The 18,894-nt window shown below is 37.8% G+C and overlaps 1 long non-coding RNA gene across 2 annotated transcripts in view; it reads left to right on the top strand.

Annotated features, from left to right (window-relative positions):
• Positions 1-18,894, top strand: part of LOC107834896 (uncharacterized) — a 121,423-nt gene that overhangs the window by 36,475 nt on the left and 66,054 nt on the right. For both annotated transcript variants that reach the window (XR_001660730.1, XR_001660732.1), the window contains exons 2-3: positions 9,789-9,901; positions 11,305-11,455. This is a non-coding gene — a long non-coding RNA (uncharacterized LOC107834896). The remainder of the gene's footprint in view (positions 1-9,788; positions 9,902-11,304; positions 11,456-18,894) is intronic.

The following is an 18,894-nucleotide window of genomic DNA, read 5'->3' on the forward strand; positions in this document are numbered from 1 at the left end:
TCTTACAAAGTTAACTAGAGCCACTTGTGAGAGGAGTGAAAGCTAAGCTGGTTGTTGGTGTGGGTACTCTGTGTGTGCGCAGCCTGAGTTTGAGCTGTTCTGTTCTTGTATAGGCTTGGTTGCGGCCAAAAGTATCCATTCAAGTTTATGTAATAAAGCGACAGCTATTCACACCTTTCAGCACCAGGCTACCAGCTGAAATGGAGGCCTGCCCCTTTTTAAGAAACATGCATGGAAGACCCACCGCAACCCTCTGGGTAGGATTTTGATGAGGAAATAACATTATGACATGATGTGAAGCTCAAAAGTCAATTTGACATAATACTGCCCCTTTAAATAAACTAGAATATACATTTCAATGTGCCTTATTTGTCACGTTAATAGTATCTATTGAGAAGGTGTTGAGCATAATCATTTTTTATTGGTCTTATGCAATATTCTAATCTTAAATATTTTGTTTCCGGTAGTCTGTGTAAGTTGAAAATCATAATCAACAACAACAACAACAAAAAAAGAGTTAAATATCAGCCTGTGTGTTATAAATCTCAATGTATTTCACAAAATAAATTAAGTCCCTGAAATACATGAACTATGCAATTTTCTAATTTATTGAATATGACTGTATCTAATGAAATGAAATGAACACATAGTTGGTAATTGGTGTTTTTACATGATTGTTAAAGTAAAACCAAAGCTCTTAAACTACAGACCTAGACTATAAACTAATGAGGGAAATGTTATGGTAACATTTCTGCTATGAAAGTGAACTCTCCCAGACTGCTTTATATTCTGACTTGTGCTTTGTAAACAATGAAGTTGTGCCCTGCTGTGAGGCTGCACTGGCTTTGGTTTTCATACCTGGGGACTATATGTCCACCTTTGTAGTGCAGTCAGTGACCAGAACATACGCAGTCACACGTGTAAACAAAGATCCATGCATAAACATTTGGATGCTCCATGTGCTTTTACTTTCAAATATTAAAACAAGATAAAAGAGCCAGAGTCGGAGCCTAGAGTTGGAGTCGCAGCCTGAAGGTTGCCTGGAGCTGTTTCCCAATCAACATCACCGGGGAAAACAAGAGAAACCTTCGCAGTCCACATTGGGAAGCCTGAGTGGGCTTCAGACAGCCACACACGTATAACCCCGACCTTTGCAGATAAATTCATCTACTGAAGATCACATTTAAAAATGTAGGAAATCTGAGGGCGTCTCTGATCAAACGGATGACAGTCCAATGTGACTCATGCAGTGTTATGCACATGCAATGCCCTCATTTTTCTATTTGAAATCTGCAAATTTGCATTACACAGAGCACAAAGAAACTTTTAAGTGAAATAACATTTTCAGATGATACATTTTGATGAGCATAGATTCAGTTGATTTACCTTTTGTGCATAATTCCAAGAAAAAGAAGCAGTGTGGATGTCATGGGCTAGCAAGAATATGTTTATGAAATGGAAATTATGAAGACATTAGAAAGTTAGCTCTCTTTTACATGTGGTAGATGAAATCTTAAGGAACTTTTTTGTGTCTATGTCCAATTAAAAATGATCTAAAGTTCAAATTATACATTTTATAAATGTTACAACAATCAAATGCATAGTTTACTCTCCTGGCAATCTATTTAAAAATCCCAGTAAATATCAAAAAACCACAACAATATTTATTTGTGGAGATGTACCAAAAGGTTCTATAAGTCTATTATTTTTTTGATATATTTATTTTTGTATTTTTTTTCTGGGACTCTGAATCAACTGACAATTTATACAGAGCAATGAAAAATTGATGACTGTTAAATTTATTCTGGTGTTTTTGTCATGCCTCAGTGTTTAAGATTGTGTCAGTTCATTACTATACAAACATAACCTGAGTAAATACAAAAAGCAGATTTGAAAAAACTATATATATATATATACTATATATTTAATAGTTATTTGAGATTTTGGGGTTCCTCAGGTGCATCTCTATAAATTAAATGTAAACTTAATGGAAAGCCGAGTTGAAGGAACAAGTGTGTTTGAAAAATGTACAAATTGATGGGAACCTTGAGATGATTGTAAAGCAAAGCCAAATTAAGAGTGGGGGAGATCCACAAAGGTGTGCTTTAAGGGACAGTATTATGTATTTTCAAGGCACATAGTGCCATTTTAAAGCACAGTCAAGTAAAGATGACTTCAAAGAAATTTGACGTTAACATTGGGCCTCTGTCTCTTTAAGGAGCTCCTGCTATTTCCAATGCCTCACCACAACAGTATTCCTCCATTAACCCTTCTACAACAAGTGTTGCACTGAGAAGTAGCTCATATGATGACACACAGAAGACACACAGTTCCACCATTTCAACAACCATTAAAATTTGATTAATTTTTTTATTAAAATAAAGAAGTCAGTCTTTTGGTGTTTTGGTGCAATTATTTCTTGTTGGTGCAATATTTCCAAATGACAATCATAAAAATAGGGATACCTACAACAATCTTTGCAGTGCAATGAGGACAATATAGATCATGTACCACTGGATGGACATGTATACAGTGGCTGTACAGTACGTCAGCCTTAGCCTTTATAAGAAACAAAAGAGCATGCAGTTCTGTATTGTTACAGATACAAAGGCAGATGGTGAGTGTACAAGGGTTCACCTTATTATTGGACCAGGAGCTAGTTATACTGTGTATGATCAGATGGTTAAATAAATCACGAGCATTAAGAAGCGTGGTCAAAATCCCCAAGGTTTAAATTGTGTTGTGGTCAAACAGCAACTGTAGACTATGCAAACAATGGTGTTTCATAAAGTATTGGAGGAAATTCAGAGTTAGTGGTGCAGTAAAGCAGTTTATTTTAAGTGTAGGTGAGGGGAGGGGGGGGGAAGGGGGTCGGGATGAGGCGGAGGAAGGGGAGGTGAGTATGGCAATAGATCACTGAAATCACAGTTGTTTCGTCACTTTGATTGGTGAGAACAACATTAAAAAATTAAACACTCAGCTGCCTAATGAGATATGTGATAATATAACACAAAGCAGTGCATAATTGTGAAGTGGGAAGAAGAAAAGACATGGTTTTCAGAATGCTTTTACAAATACAATCTGGAAAAGTGTGGTGTGCATTTTTGTTCAGCAGCTAAGAGGCCCCTACTGGCCCCAAATTATTATTTTTGCCAACTGTTTAAATAGGGTTCTACATTTTTCTCTGTGCATTTTGACATTTTCTGTTTTGTTTTTAGTTCTTCATTCTTTTGCCTAAAATTATTATAGTGCTGGTATCGTTATGCCTAATGGTTCCTAAGCAGTTGAATCCTCATAACGGTACGGCTTTTCGTCACGCTTTACGTCACTCAGTACCACATTCGGCTCAGCTTGGGGACTGCACCTCCGAGGAGGCAGAGCTTGATGAGAACAGGCATTTAGGCACCCCCGAATGGCTGCTATGGGACACTAAAGGATTTCTCAAACATGCATGAATGAATCAAAGCATAAACATTATGACATTATATAAAGCTCAAAAATTTTGATTTTAAAAATCATTCTGAAAACCGTGGATCCACACAAAGGGCTGAACAAAAATGCATGGCACACTTTTTCAGCCTTTATTTGTAAAAACATAACGACAACAGATAATTTCATACCGAGGGAGCAGGTGTTTAAATAGGCAGAACCACAGGTGAGAGCAATGAGTAATTAACGAGAGTAGGAGGGGTTGTTAGGAGGAGAGCAGCATGAGACATGGCAGGAGACAGAAAACGGATGAGTCATGACAATTACATCCTTACTGAGCAGAGCACAGAGTTGTAAATGTTTCTTTGACAGTGCATACATTTTTTCCTACCTTTCTTTGGTACCAGTAAATGGCTGTAGGGCATTGTAGGACAGGCAACCATTAGCAGCTTACTATATTTGTGAATTTACCTCAAAGCGCTTTTTTTCCTAAAGGTTTTGTTGGTTCTAGTGACCTTCATTTAAAAGTAGTTCGACGGGAAAGTGGGTAATGAGAGAGGCGGAAGAGATGTGGCAAATGTCACCAGGCTGGGAATTGAACCTGTGACCACCACCACTAGGACCAAGGCCTCAATACGTGGGTCATGCTTTGCCCCTGCGCCTCCACAGCACCCCCCTCATAGCACGTTTTATTGAATAATGTGATCCAAACATCTGTACATTTTTCTGTTTAAAAGCTTTCAGTCATTAACTTGGTAGTGGCGTTTTTTTTTTTTTAGAAGAACTCTGCAAAAAATAATCACATTATAATGTATTTATGTTCAAAATTAAGAATGACTTCACTTAGAGTAGGTTTCTGTCTGAAGACAGCTTTTTCTATTTATTGTGTGGCTCCTCTGAAAGAGACCTCAAACTAGTGTGCCAAATATGAAAACAGCTTAACCTTAGTGTTGTCAAACCTTAGTGCCAACATCCCTCAAATTTAGTATTGAATCAGTCTTGTGAGACCCACTATTTAGTTAATGTCATGACTTAATCATGACACTACCCTGTACTCCCTGGTAGCACTGCACGTATAGCCTTGAAATTAAAAATTTCATTGTCGAATGCCATTCCGCAGACTCCAGTTCTTCCAGTTTGTAAGAGGAAAACAGAGCTGTCAAAACCCAGATCGACAACATATCGATCCCTCTTCCACTACACATGAATGTTATGAATGTTCTCAGTTTTATGCTGTTGAAACAACAATTCAATCCATTTTAAAAACAAAATACGAAAAGAAAATAAGAGAGCAAGAAACAAACATAATGCATAATGCTTCTCTTCATCTGGGATTTTAGAACAGATTTGAAGTCTTAGCCTGTGTAAATCCTGCTGTGAAATTATGTTAATCTCACCCTAAGAACAGTCAGAAGCTTTATCCAAAAGTGCATTTTTATATTAGTTTTTATTGAACTGTTTTATCCATAGAGGAATTTATTTATTTATTTATTTTTTCCTGAAACATCCGATATGGCATTGAGGAAAAAAAAAAGAACTTTGATTTCAGAAAGTGAATGTACCAATTGATGATTATGGATTTTTGTGATGGAATGATCTTCAGTCAAGCCCCAAAGTTCTTTTGGAAAGTCTTTGAAGCTCTGCTCTGTCAAGGCAGAAATATTCACAGTACCATTCCCCTTTAAGGCTTCAATTGATTTGAGCTGCTTGGGGAGTTTATAGACAGATCTGTAAAGTGTGTGGGTGTCCATGTCACTATAGACTGATTCCATGTTGGAAGGTTGCACTTTATACTAGAACCACTGTTCTTTCATGCTGAGGCACAGGGAAGAAGCCACAAATAGCTGTCAGGAGAGTTCTTTGATGTTTTCCTGTGACAAGTGTCTTAAATATTGATTCGTCTAACTTTTAAACATAACCATTCATGATTTTAAAAATGCAAAAAAAAAAAAGTGCGCTATCTTTAGTGAGTGTCATTGCCCACTCTTAACTCACAGTTTGATTGGATCTACTCATAACCATTCTGGCTCTTGCTGTTGCTATTAACAACACTGAGGTACACAATGCCTCTTTGCCTTTTATGATCAAGGCAATCATTACTTTTGTGCCCAGTTGCACCCTCAATTAAATTAAGAGGCTGTTTGTCCAAGGTTTAAAAAGCCTATGACTTCCTCTTGGGACTTAATCTCATAAACCACTATGGCCCACTGACATCATCACTTTAAGCCACCAGGCAACACACTGCGTTTCAGGGGAGGTAAAATAGATGCACTTTCTACTCAGTTGTGCCGTGGCATAAACATCTGACACTGAGGTGGCATATTGGTATTTTCTTAGTGTTTTCCCTTCCCCCAATAGGAAACTAATTTAGCATTTGGTGGTGTAATTTGTAAAATACTCTAAGGATAATACCTGCAGAATGTACCGAAAGTGCTGATTATTGTTGCAGATAAAACCAAGCTGTTATTTTGTACAAATAAAAAAAAAAAAAATTTGAAATCACAACAAACTCCTCATCCATTCAATTTCTTCTGCTTTTTCAAGGTCGTGCCGGGCTTGGAGCAGTTAATCTTTTCCGGTTTGAAAACCCTGGTTAAGCGATGCAAGTCTTTTTATCAAAAGAAGACTTGCATCTTCTTTTGAAGATCAAAAGAAGACTTGCATCGCTTTCTTTCGATATACAACTTTGTGACAAATTAATTTAACACTTTCAGACTTGGTTTTAATATGGTAAATTAGTTGGATAGGAAAAAAAAAATTGCAAAAAAAAAAAAAAAAAACCTTTACCTGTGAGATCTTTGATTGTTTGATATCATTTTCTGAGTTTTTTTTTTCTTTTTTTTTTTAGTTGAGACAAAAGAAGCCACTGCGACAGACTGGCGACCTGTCCAGGGTGTACCCCACCTCTCGCCCAGAACGTTAGCTGGAGATGGGCACCAGCAACCCTCCCAACCCCACTGAGGGACAAGACTGTAAAGAAAATGGATGGATGGATGGATGAACAAAAGAAGCCAGAGCTATACCTTAAAACATTAGCGTATAATATTCCTTTATTTTAGTTCAGATACATTTTGGGATGAGTTTTCTGTCGATGTAATCCTCCTGAGCACTTTGTGTGAATTAGAAAATCTGAGCCAAAGAAAATAACTCATTCCAAAAGCAAAGCCCAAATTGAGCCCAAATGTCCATGTTAGACTTGAAAATATAGATTTTTCAAAAGATAACAAAATAATATTTTAGATATTCATCTATATTTAGTACTTTATGGCCGCAGGCGGACAACACACACATTAACTGCATACAATTTTTGAAATATTTTCCTTTTCACCCATTTCCATTACTGGTGATACCAATCACTGATTCGGGTGACTTTTATAAAATATGACAGATATCAGATCAAACTAGGTCTGAATGAACTGCTAATATCTATTATTTATTGACCTCATGTCACTAGATTTCCTTACAGGAGGCTGTGGGGAGATCATTAAAACTGATGCATGGTTAAGAAAGGTGACACAAAGCAACTAAAACTGCCAACGTGTGAAATGATGAAGGGGTCATTTGACCAACATTCACAAATACTTATAGTGGGTGAGTGAAGAGGAAAATCTGCTCTTTAGCGCTTTGTCCCCGTTTCTGCCTGGGTCATCTACCTTGAGGAAATATGTTAACGGCATCTGGGTGACTGGGCTTTCACTCAAAATGAAATTGAGCCCTGAGAAGCTCTTCCCACTACATGCTTTTCTGTAAGAACTGCATTTCTAAAGTAAGCCTTGTCCTGGAAACTTTGAACCCAACCAATAGAATAAAAGACAAAACAAATCAAACATCCACTGTTACTTTTTTTTGTTATTTTTGCTAAGTGGTTTTACAGGCTGCACAGTAAAACAGTTGGCAGCACCGTTAGCTTGCAGCAAGAAGGTGCTGGATTCAATTTCCAGTCAGGGTACTTGCTTGGCGTTTGTTCCATATTCTGCATACATGAGTCCTTCCATTACCTCCAACAGTCCAAAAATATGACTGTTAGGTTAAATGGTCTCTCTAAATAGTCCTTAGGTATGAGTGTATGTGTGCATGATTGTTTGTCCTGTGTGTGTGTGTGTGTGTGTGTGGGTGTGTGTGTGTTGCACCCCAGTTCTTGCCCAATGACTGCTGGGCAAGAAACTCAGATAAAAATAAAATGTATATGGTGCCATTAGTAATACTTAGCTTTATAAAGAGTGGCTTGCTTGGAGGGTGGTATGTGTCCTATTGACTGTGTTATGACTTTAGGCTGCATTACTGTTGCATAGACATACCACCCCAGACTGGAGGGCAGGCAGGCCAGGGATTACCCTCATGGAACAAAAGACAAAAACACCAACGTGTTTCTGTGATGCTCACAACAAGGGATTAGAGGACTCCCACAGACAGGATTAAAACAATACCTAGCATTTTCTCTGTTGTTCTACACTAATCTATTGCTTCTTATGTTAAGAGATGCTATATTTTATTTGCTTTCTCTCTGTGTTTGCAGCATTTTTTCCTAGCCTTCTCATCCCTGCTTTTTAACGGTTAACCTGTGTTTTGGCCTTATCCCTGCTTTGGCAGGATTATGTCAAGCCTTCTTAATCCCCAAATTCAACCTTTTGCTTCTTTCTCTGAACAGCGCTATAATTTGAAAATCAATAAGTTCAGATTGGGAAGTGGGAGTACTTTTAATGAATCCAATATTTTCATTTGATGGGTCAACTTAAAAAAAAATCTAGCAGCAAGTCATGATGTAATGGAATGATGGTCCCATCATGACATTTATGGGACCATCTTTTATTACTTTTGGAGACTTTACCATCCTAAAGGTGAACTTGGTTAGGCAGCTAAACCTGGGTTCTCATTTATAAACATCGCATCTACACAAACAGGGCTTGAAATTGGCGTAAGTCACTTTCTACATAAAGGTTGTAATCTATATAACTGCAAGTCAACTTAAATCTTAAATGAAAGTCGGCACAATATTTCATGCACAAAATGTTTACAGCTCTAAAACCTTTTCAAGCAATGAAACTGCAACAATCAAAAGCTTTAATAATCTACACCAAACTAAATGTTTAGGTCTAAACGAGGCAAATATCCTTTCAAAAAGATGAGAAATGATGCTTTTGGCATGTAACATGCCTACGTGCAATTTTAGTTTTCTTAAGTTAGACCAAATGTGGGGGGTCTCCTCATTTATTCCTGTCAAAAAAAAAAAAATCAAATAAGATTTGTCTCTTTCAATCAGAGAAGAAAGCACTTTATTACTTACTAGAAAGAATGACAAAAAATGAATTGGCTTTGAGGTGCTGTTCTAAAGTTGATGATTATCCCACCATGGTGACAGAGTCCCTCAAAATACATGGTTCATGGACTTTTTACCCAATTTGTCTTACGGATTATGGGATTTGGACAATATTCACTGAATATATCTGTTGCAAAAAAATGAAGTGGGGACAAGGGCCGTGTTTGTTGTTTCCTGAAGTTGGATGCAAATGCAATTAGCAAATAAAAAGATTGAGTGATAGAGTTACAATCGCTGTGACAACCCGAGATGACAGAGGATGTTGACACAGCTGATATGTGGGGATGAGAAGACTGGGCTGTGACCACACTGATTGGTCTGATGTAATTGGAATGTTGACAAAAATAAACACTGGTTGTTGAGGGCACAAATTATTCTAAATGCTAGCCTGCCAGGCAAAAGCAATCATACCCAAACAAGCCTCGGAGCTATCAGTAATCACCTTTTACCCACTGAACAAAACACCAAAAACAGAGAGGTTTACACATAGATAAGGCCCTCATTTCAAATCCCAGCCAAAAAAGAACAAAAAAAAACAAAAAAACACAAGAGCTTTATTCATGGGTGTGATTACAAGGAGGAAATAACAGCCAGTGTAATCAGAAAAAGAGCAACCTCCAAGGCAGGTGTAATCAAACACAGAGTGCCTGGAGGGCAACAGCGGCAATAATCAAATACACACTGTCATCGGTGCTTGTTCATCAGGCTATGGAGGGATAATAATATGATGAGGATGAAGAGATTCTTCCACTCAGGAGCTGGTGAGGAGAAGCAGGGACACAAGAGAACCACACGTCGGGAGTTGCTCAGGGTGCTTTTTGACTGCAAAGACATAAGATGCAGTATAATTTTCTGACAAGAAACGGCAAAAAAAAAGAAAAGAAAAAGGGAAAAAAAAAGTGAATAATAAGATATCTGCCAATTACATCCTGAAAGGATTTTTTTATTTGTAACCAACAGTGGCTGACACCCAATTATAATTCTTAAATCTGCATATCTCTCCACTAAACTGTCATTCATTTGTCTATTTTTTGACCTTCAGATCTATCATTCACTGCCATGGCATGCAGCATCTCTGGATTGGCACTTCTGATGAGCCGTGGGGGGCTTACGCTGCTGTCAAACAGACTCTTTGTGACAACTCGACACTTGTGGGTATGTTCAGTCTCAAAGACCCGTGAAAGGAGAACACCAGTGCAGAAGAGAATTGATGCTGAAACACTGTCTTCACTTTGTTTTAGTTACTTTTTCATAATTTGCAATTGTGATTCGGATAAAACAGATTTTTTTTTTTTTTTTTTGTGCTCAGGTCCATTTGCTTTTGTCACACAGAAATGCGTGTTTTAACAGTGCCCTAACTCTTCTATCATCCCCATCAGCTACTGGTGTCTTGGTCTTCTCCCAAATCTTCCTGACCTTCCTCAAATAAACCTATCAGCTGTAATCAAGACCACTCTCATCCTTTCTCCTACATTTACTCTGACATATACACACAAAGTGCTAGGCACACACGCTCATAACAGCAGTGTCAACCTTTCATGCAGGTCTTTTCTCTCCCTCGTGGACTTTTAGGCAGGGACACTCTGTGCCAAATTACTCTGTGCTATCAGTTGCAACTCCCTAAGACTTGTTTGTCTCTCTTCCAAAGATCATACCTACTTATACTGATAAAATGCATGGTGATCAAATGTTCTCAGTGCACAGCCTAACAAACCATCCTCATCAGTTTAAAGGGCACACACATTTTAGATCTTTTCTAACATAATAACGCCTTTGTAATCACACTCAAAACTTCCATATGGACGAATAATCGTACCACCCTTCCTCGAAGCCTGTCCCTGTGGCTGTAACGACAGAACAAACAAACTGTTTTCAAGGGAAAAAGGTCATTTCAATTAGACTATATGGGATGAACTAGTTGGCCACTCAGTTACAGTACAAAAATAAATAAGGTGATTACTTTTGTAACAAAGACGACCTATGCAAGAAATGTGGGCGAGTTCAGTGGGATTAACCACAAGTGAAGAGGCTGGTTCTCTTCTAATCCACCTAAAACAGGCTTGGTATTATTATTATTGATTGTGAAAAATTACTGCAAATATTTTGCAGTTTTTTTTTTGTTTGTTTTTTTTTTACTTTGGTAATACAAAATGTCAGTGTCAGTGTAAGTACCGTTAATATAAATATTAAAGTGTAAATGATCATATGGTTGACCACCACATCAGAAGAACTTGTTGCGCAGTAAACGCATCATAACTAATGGCAGCAACCATCTTTGAATTAGCAGAGCTCTGAGGTGTAGCATTTGCATCGGAATTACGGCGACACAATTTAGCGCATTATAGGAATTAAACATACATGTAAAGCATGTTGGTGAGAAGCAAGAAAGAAGATCCAGATAGGATGGAATAAGCTCACGTTGCAATCAGTCTTACAAAACATCACCTTCTGTGCCCTTTTAGCTACAAAACACTTCAGCAACACAAACAAAGCAAAATACAACGAAATAAACAATTTGAAAATTGTTCATTTATTCGTCACCACTTTCCTCTTCCCAGACACAGCAGTCATTATGACCAGTTATAGTGAGCAGAGGAGCTCATCTGATGGGTCTGTGAGTTCTGCAGGACTGATGAGCAAAGAAGACGTGGTGGGTTCTCTTGGTCTAGAGTCTGGGCAAGTGTCTGCTTGGACTGCTGACGGCATCAGGTGTGTGGAGCTGTGGTTTCAATGCAGTCTTCTTCAGGTAGTGGCAAAAAAATTGTTCAACATAATTAGTCATAACCCATCTGTTCCTAGAAAAGCTTTTAATCAGATTATTTTATGCTAAAGCTCAAATTTCTAGTCTTATTTTCGCCTGAGTACAGTACATTGGGTACACAAATAGAAGATCGTACAATAGTGTGAATCCAAGGTTTCTTCCAAAATGCAGTCTTTTTCTTGGCCTTAAAGTCATTCATGTGCATGTCCTCCCGAATGGAGAGTTGCAAGCAATGAGAAACAACTCTGTTGCTTGCCGAGTTTTGCTGCTCTCTGATGGCGATCCTCATATCTAAGCCTCAAGGGCCGGTATTCTGAAGGTTTTAGATGTCTCTGCTTCAACACACCTGGGTCAAAAATAATCAGGTCATTATCAAGACTATGACAAACTTGACTGGACTGAGGAGGTAACTCAGCCATTTGAGACATGTTGAACCAGGGGCAAAACTGAAAGTTTCAGGATACCGGCACTCGAGGCCTAGATTTGAGGCCCCCTGCTCTGTGACATCACTGAGATTCTGGGTGGGCATGAAAATGGGTTAATACTGTGTATTCTGGGATTTGTAGATTTTGCTAGTTTCTTTTATGCTTTGCTTATAGTTCAGTCATTTTTGTCCCTCCCAGGGCCAGCAAAGGCTCAACACAATTAAAAACTAAAACTAAAAACAATGAAAATTGAAATAAACTTAGCTGCAAATTTAATTCCTTATGCCAAAGCATCTATATTATGTCTTCAGTCTGATCTATAATCGGTTTCTATTCATTTATATAGTGATTTATACTCATTTACATGAGTGGACTTTTTCCATATTATACTTTATCAATTACTGTTTATCACTGAAGTCTGAGTTCAGCGAGTTTTCTGTCAAGCTGCTATGGGTGAGTAATAATTAGCTTGACAAGCATGTGACATACGGGTAGGAAAGAGATGGGTAGCAAAAATATTTATTGCTTATTTAAACGTATCGAGCAGCTGCCTTTGCAAAATCCCAAAAAGTCTTAAAGTGATTGTGGTGGATTAAATTCTATATTGCCTTTGGAGAAGAATGGACCCACTGACACATGATGTTCCTCAGAAGCAGTGGTGGATCAAGCACTCAGATGCATTAATTATGTATGGACGGTCAATCCAGCAATGACAAGAAAATAATTAGAAAAGAAAAAAAAAGCTCTTTAGAAAAAGCCTTATCTCAAAAACATTAAGTTTTAGTGACATAATTTAGTCAAAAGGAATGTTTTATTCTTCTTCTTTTACTTGACATCACATTTACAAAACTTAATCATCTTTGCAGTCCCTCTAGTTACAACTTGAAGCTTAACAGCAATCTATACCATTTTCTTTACCATCATCTCTTTGCAGTTTAGACCACTAGAGAAATGAAAATTATAGAAAGACTAAAAATGGCAAATAAAAACACCACATAAAAAAAATAAAAAAAAATAAATAAAAACACTCTTAAACGGGTAAGTCTTAACCATTTGCTGTAAGACAAAAAAACTAATGTGAGAGATGGGGAAGTTCTTGTTCTTTTGGCATATGTTCTGTTTCTACTTGAGACTGTCAGAATGAGATTCTCGCAGCATGATAACCCCGAGGAAAGATGCCACAATTTGAAGATGTTTGGGGAAAAACAGATTAAAACAATATATTGCAGAGGAAAAGCAATGATTATTTTCACTGTTACTATAATAATGTACCATACAGATTATTTAAGCTATAATAATGTAACATACATCATTTATTGACTGTTATTTTGATCTTAAACAAAATTATGGATGAAATTATAGACTTAAGCAATATTATGAACAACAACTTCAACTCAATACTACTTGTAAGTGCTTATTGCACATACAATTGTAACTTTTACCTTTCTGATTAACACTATAATCAGATAATGCTAGTTGGCTTTAAACGTAAATAGCCAGCCTGCAGTCCACTGCTTTATAGACATCCTGACACATTTGTCTGCCGGCGGAAATGTATATTGGCTTTCTTTTAGCTAGTGTGCGCAGTGACATAAAGGGGAAAAGCAGCCCTGTGTTACATTATTGTAAAAATAGTCCAAGAAAAAGCTGTGGTCGCTCCTACATGAAATAGGCTCCATGTGAGAGAAATTTGGGGGAAGAAGAGGATTTTGAAAACACAACTTTTTAAAAGGTTGGGATTATTTGACCCAGGAAAAATGAACCATGGTAATTGGTGGATCTGGGACCATGCAGAAAGAACTGGTATTTACATGTATTCAGTGCATTTCCAATTTTGTCAGATTCACAGATGAATGCTAACAATAAGCCTTTTAATGTCTGCTGTTTGTTTGTTTTTCCATTTTTGCATTGATTACTGGAAGAAAAACAAGAACTATAGTAGTAAAACACTCCATTGTTCAGAACATGAAAACGGTTTAAAGCACGATAAGAAGAAATATTTTTGAAAGAATATTAGGCGATATAGGCGAGCTACGTATTTTTAAAAACCTGCAGATACAATCTGTCTTTTAATAACTCCGGTCCTCTGTGTCTCATAAAAAAACTCTAATATTTACACATATTAGCATTAACTGGATCTCCCAAGAGCATTCTGCTTGCTGCGCCCCCTCAATCCCAAGGCTAGATTATCTTAGAAACAGAAGGGGGTGGGGGTACATGCACTGAAGAGAGTGCAAAGGGAGCTTGGTTTTTGTCAGTGGGTCACATGGTGGCAGCATGGTTAACTAGCTAATATGATTAAATTTAGCAGAGGCATAAGTCACATTGTCAGCCCACATCAAAGTCTACCCGCTACTGTGAGAGCAAAACTGTCCCTTTGTGCAAACCAGAGATGAGAACAGGAGGGCCAGAGGAAAGAAAGAGCAATGTTTCCAACATAAAACAGACACTTAACACAGAGAAACATGATGCAATAATGAAGCAAGGGAGGTGGAAGACGTGCTATCTTAACCTGTCAAGTGAAATATGCGACCTGAAAGTAGCAGTTAATAGCAAATCTATGTTTTTATGTACAAATGAAGGGCTATTGACAAGTACTTATAGTGTCAAGTATGAATACACCCTGCTGACCTTGTATTTGATTATCTGCTGTGGGACTCAGAGTTAGAGGGCTCAGTTCTCCGCTGGTTTATTGCGAGGACTGAAACATCTAAATTGACTTCAGCGTAGACTAAACCAATTGACCCAGAGTCTGCCTCAGATGTGGTGGCAGATAAAGTATTCAGAAGCTTTACTCAAGCTTACGCATTGACGCCTGAGTGAATTTACGTATTTGTAATAATAGCTAGGGAAGGCTGGTTAGGGAAAAAAATATGTATATATTTTTTGTGGTGTCTAAAAATATCTCATTTATGAAGCTATTCAGATTCACAGAAATATTTCTTACTGCCTCAAGTTACCTCATCATCATCTCCCCCAAATGCCTTTATAAAATCTGAGGTCACAACACTTGTAACTGAGAGAATTATGTGGTTAAATTATAGTTACTCTTAGAATTGTGTTCATCAGAGCCTGAAATTCACTTCTTAAAATTGAATGGGGAATTCTCCCCGTACATGCTTCATATTGTTGAGATTTAACCACTTGAGAGTGGTGGGTGGTGGTGATGCCAAGGCGACAGGGAGAGGGTCTTATACTCTCTAATATGCAGCTCTAATATGTTGTCCCTTTCTGCCTTCCAAGTCATTATTGTAGCTCCGCTACCTGATCGGTTTCCTCTGCTTTCATCTCTCCCGCTTAATAACAGTTAAAAGAAAAACTTATTTGCAAGCTTGAAAAGCTATTCAGGAAGAACTGGTATGGCTTGCGAGATTAATTATAGATCTTGTCACATTTTTACTTCATTTGAAGACATTTATTACTGTTCCTTCATATCTTTTTCCCTATTGGTTATCCGCTGGTGGCTCAATTGGTGGAGCATGCACACCATGTGGGGAGGCTGTAGTCCTCAGCATCCTGGGTTTGATTACCAGTTTCGAACCACTTGCTGCAAGATTCACCCTCTCTCTTGTCCCCATTTCCTGGCCATTTATTTTACAATAAAGGCAACTAGAGCCTGAAAAAAATTCATATTTTAAGACAGAAGAGATGGGTAACACCTATAGAACCACTTGGCAGAAACCATTTTAATAAAATGGAGAGTATGACATATAAAGTTATTAATTTAGGCCTAGTCCACAGTTAGCCGGGTGTTCTATACGAGATATTAATTTCTATAATGTAATCTTGCCCACACGTGAATGGTTTAAGAAAAATGTTCATCCACACAAACCCGTTGATTTACACCACTGAATGCTGTTTTAAACATGCCAAACCCATAGGGGGCAGTGTAAGGCAAAGCTAAAACCTGTCAGCCCATCACAATCCCTCAAAATAACCACAACTTCCTGTTAGGAATTAAACATGGTACCATGAGATTCATTTGTGTGGGCAGACAAAGAGGTTGAACTGCATTTAAATTCCATGTTATAATGTTAATGAAACACAAGACATTGTTGACTGGGAATGATGTTAAGCAAGTATGTGCATGCATATGGGAGTTGAATGGCATTGTGCCTCGATTGTAAAACAGCTGACCTCCAAGTGCTCCTTCTCCTTTGAATCTTAACATATTGGAGAAAGTTTAGCTAATAAAAAAAACAAGTAAAAAGTGCCTGAGCAAACATACAAATCCAGCACCTCTGTGAATCAGTACAAATCAGAGAGGCACTTATTTGTACAAACAGTAATTCCGGGCAGTGACGTCAGCACCACATTATTTGTTGCAGACTGTCATGCATTTATCTCTAAATCTCTGGTTTCCATCATCCACACACAAAAGCAAAACAAAAAAAAAAGAGTGTGCAAATCTTCACTTTGGCCGGAGTTTTCATTATTAATCATTTTTGGTACTTTTAAATGTAGGTTGCATGTGGATGAAAAGCTAAATTGCGTAAAAAACGGTTTATCAGATATCCAGCCATGTGTGGACCAGGCCTTACTTACAGTCATACAAAATGATGAAAATGGGTTTCTCTTTTGAGTGGCATTTTGAAGGGACCATATTCAGTAGATATAACTCCCTTCAATGAGTGTTAAATCCCATCTGTATTCATCACATAGCAACTTGAACTTTACAGTATCAGCCACCTATACACCGATACAAATGTGTTAAAAGATAATTCAAATATAACCAAATGTGATTGGTTGCATCCCTTTGTTTAAGTAATTACATTACCAATACATTTAAATGGATTAACATAACTGTAACCAATTACATCTTTAAGAAATCCATCCAGCTCTGTTAATAAAATAGTTTAAGGCCACCAGAGCCAGAGTGTTACTACCTTACAGAGATTCAGGGAAAATTAGAGTGTCACACTTTGGCAGAAAGACAATGCATCTAATTCAAGAAGAGAGGGTTTAGAGGTGGTGAATAAGTGCTTCAGAAGGTTTGTGGTCATGCATCAGCAGGGAGTTTGGACAAACTGGGGACAGTCACTGACATTGAAGATAAACTAGGTGGATTAGATTCCTGTCTGCGTATGATGTTTTGCTATGCCTTTCCAACTTACTCAACCAGGGGCTTACAGAAACTCGAGCATCCGGAAACCTTAGACAAGAGGTTGTGTGGAGAATATGTTAAACTACTCCACCAAAGTCCTGTGAGAGGACAAGTATGCATGATACCAGTCTTGAAGGCATTGGCAAATGCCACCTGCACAGAGGTCCAGAAAGGAGAGAAGCCCCAACGCCAACTTGAACTCCATGGCAGTAGCCACACTAGGACTGTTGAGGCAGCCTGTGAGCAGAATGTGTATCTGGGAAGACAGCTGATGTTGCCTGAGCACATTGTCACAACATTCTGGACTTAGTTTTAAAATCAAATTTGTCTAAGCAAGCATTGCTTTTGGAATTCAGTCCTCTGGCAAGACTGAAATGAGGAGGAGGCTGATAAGTGAAGAAAGGTGCAATACCTACAGCCTCTTGAGGTCTACTGAAGGAATGGGTCAAGGGCTCACTGTGAACTCACTGAGGTGCCTCCAGGGGTTTTTCTAGGGCAGTCTCTGCACAGCACACTAAGGCTCGTTGATGTCAGAGGAATAAAGGCAGTTGTGAATCCCAAGGGGAATAAAAAAGTATAATATGCTGTTTGGACACAACCAGGATTCTGATCATCCATGCCTCGGTCATCCAAGTGAGGGTGTCTGTGATGTGTCCCAGCTACTTGGATAATGTTTTTCTTTTCCATTTATATAAAAAAAAAATCCTCATGTTTTTCCATATTACATGAAACACAACCTATAAGCCACCACAAACCTTTTCAGTGGGAAATTAGCTGTGAAAAGGTTCCAACCTTCCTTTGGATTGTCGCAAAGAATACTTACTTGTTCATACGGGTTAGATTTTCCTCCAAAATTATTCAGTTTATCTTACCAGTAGAATGCCTGTATCATTTTGTTCGTAGAAACTTCTCTGCAGATTTAAATTGATGTAAATAATTATAATCAATGCTGCTTGAGCGTACAAATATAGCATTATCACACACAAACACACAGTCCTTTTTGTGTGTAGGTACATGAGTTGGACCTTGAGCAAACACTATTAAGTCAGTTTATTTAAGCTGAAAGTGAAAGTAATGTGAACACAGTATTTCAAACAAATCTAGCTCAACAGCAAGGCAGGAGTCGAAAGGAACAAGGCTTTCTTTCACAACAGGTGCTCAGAATGTTTGGGCTACAGCCAGGCCGTTATGTTTTGTTAGCTTCTCCTAATCTAAAATGACAGTGTATTTACAGTATTTGTACACTGCCTGTAAGGTTCTCTGACATTTCTTCAGCAAGACAAGTTTTTTTGTTCATGGCTCATTAACATACCGCTGAGGCTGCCAGCAGTTGACTTCAATAATATTTAAAACTGGCTGTAAGCGGTTTGGCTGTACATACTGTGCAATTCCAAAGCCCAGCAGTCTGCAACGGACATGCATTTTCAAGCAAATTCATTAGTTTGACAGAATATTTGCTACTGGTAATGTACTTGTTTGAATAGATTAATGTTCTAAAAAAGTTTTAGATTAGAACATGAAGTAAAAGTTTTGTGGCACTCATGAGTCTATCAGGACTTTGACAAACTGATGTTTACTTACAGTTGGATTACAAGCTTAAGTTTCAAAAAGTCAACTTTATTTGTATAGCACATTTTAGCAACAAGGCAGTTCAGTGTCCTTTATGTTTTACAATATAACACAATACCCAAATATCAAACAAGCAACAAACAATATATTTCATCAACAATAGTTATCAAATATAAGTCAAATACATTAAGTTAGTGTTATCAAAGGCAACTCTACACAAGTTGGATTTTAGACTTGCTTTAAGACTGTGTTTCAACATCTTTCCACTTTTTTGTAAGTTTGTTCCAGA

Source organism: Poecilia formosa, unplaced genomic scaffold (genome assembly GCF_000485575.1).
Source record: "Poecilia formosa unplaced genomic scaffold, Poecilia_formosa-5.1.2 Scaffold11, whole genome shotgun sequence".
NCBI classification, from domain to species: Eukaryota; Metazoa; Chordata; class Actinopteri; order Cyprinodontiformes; family Poeciliidae; genus Poecilia; species Poecilia formosa.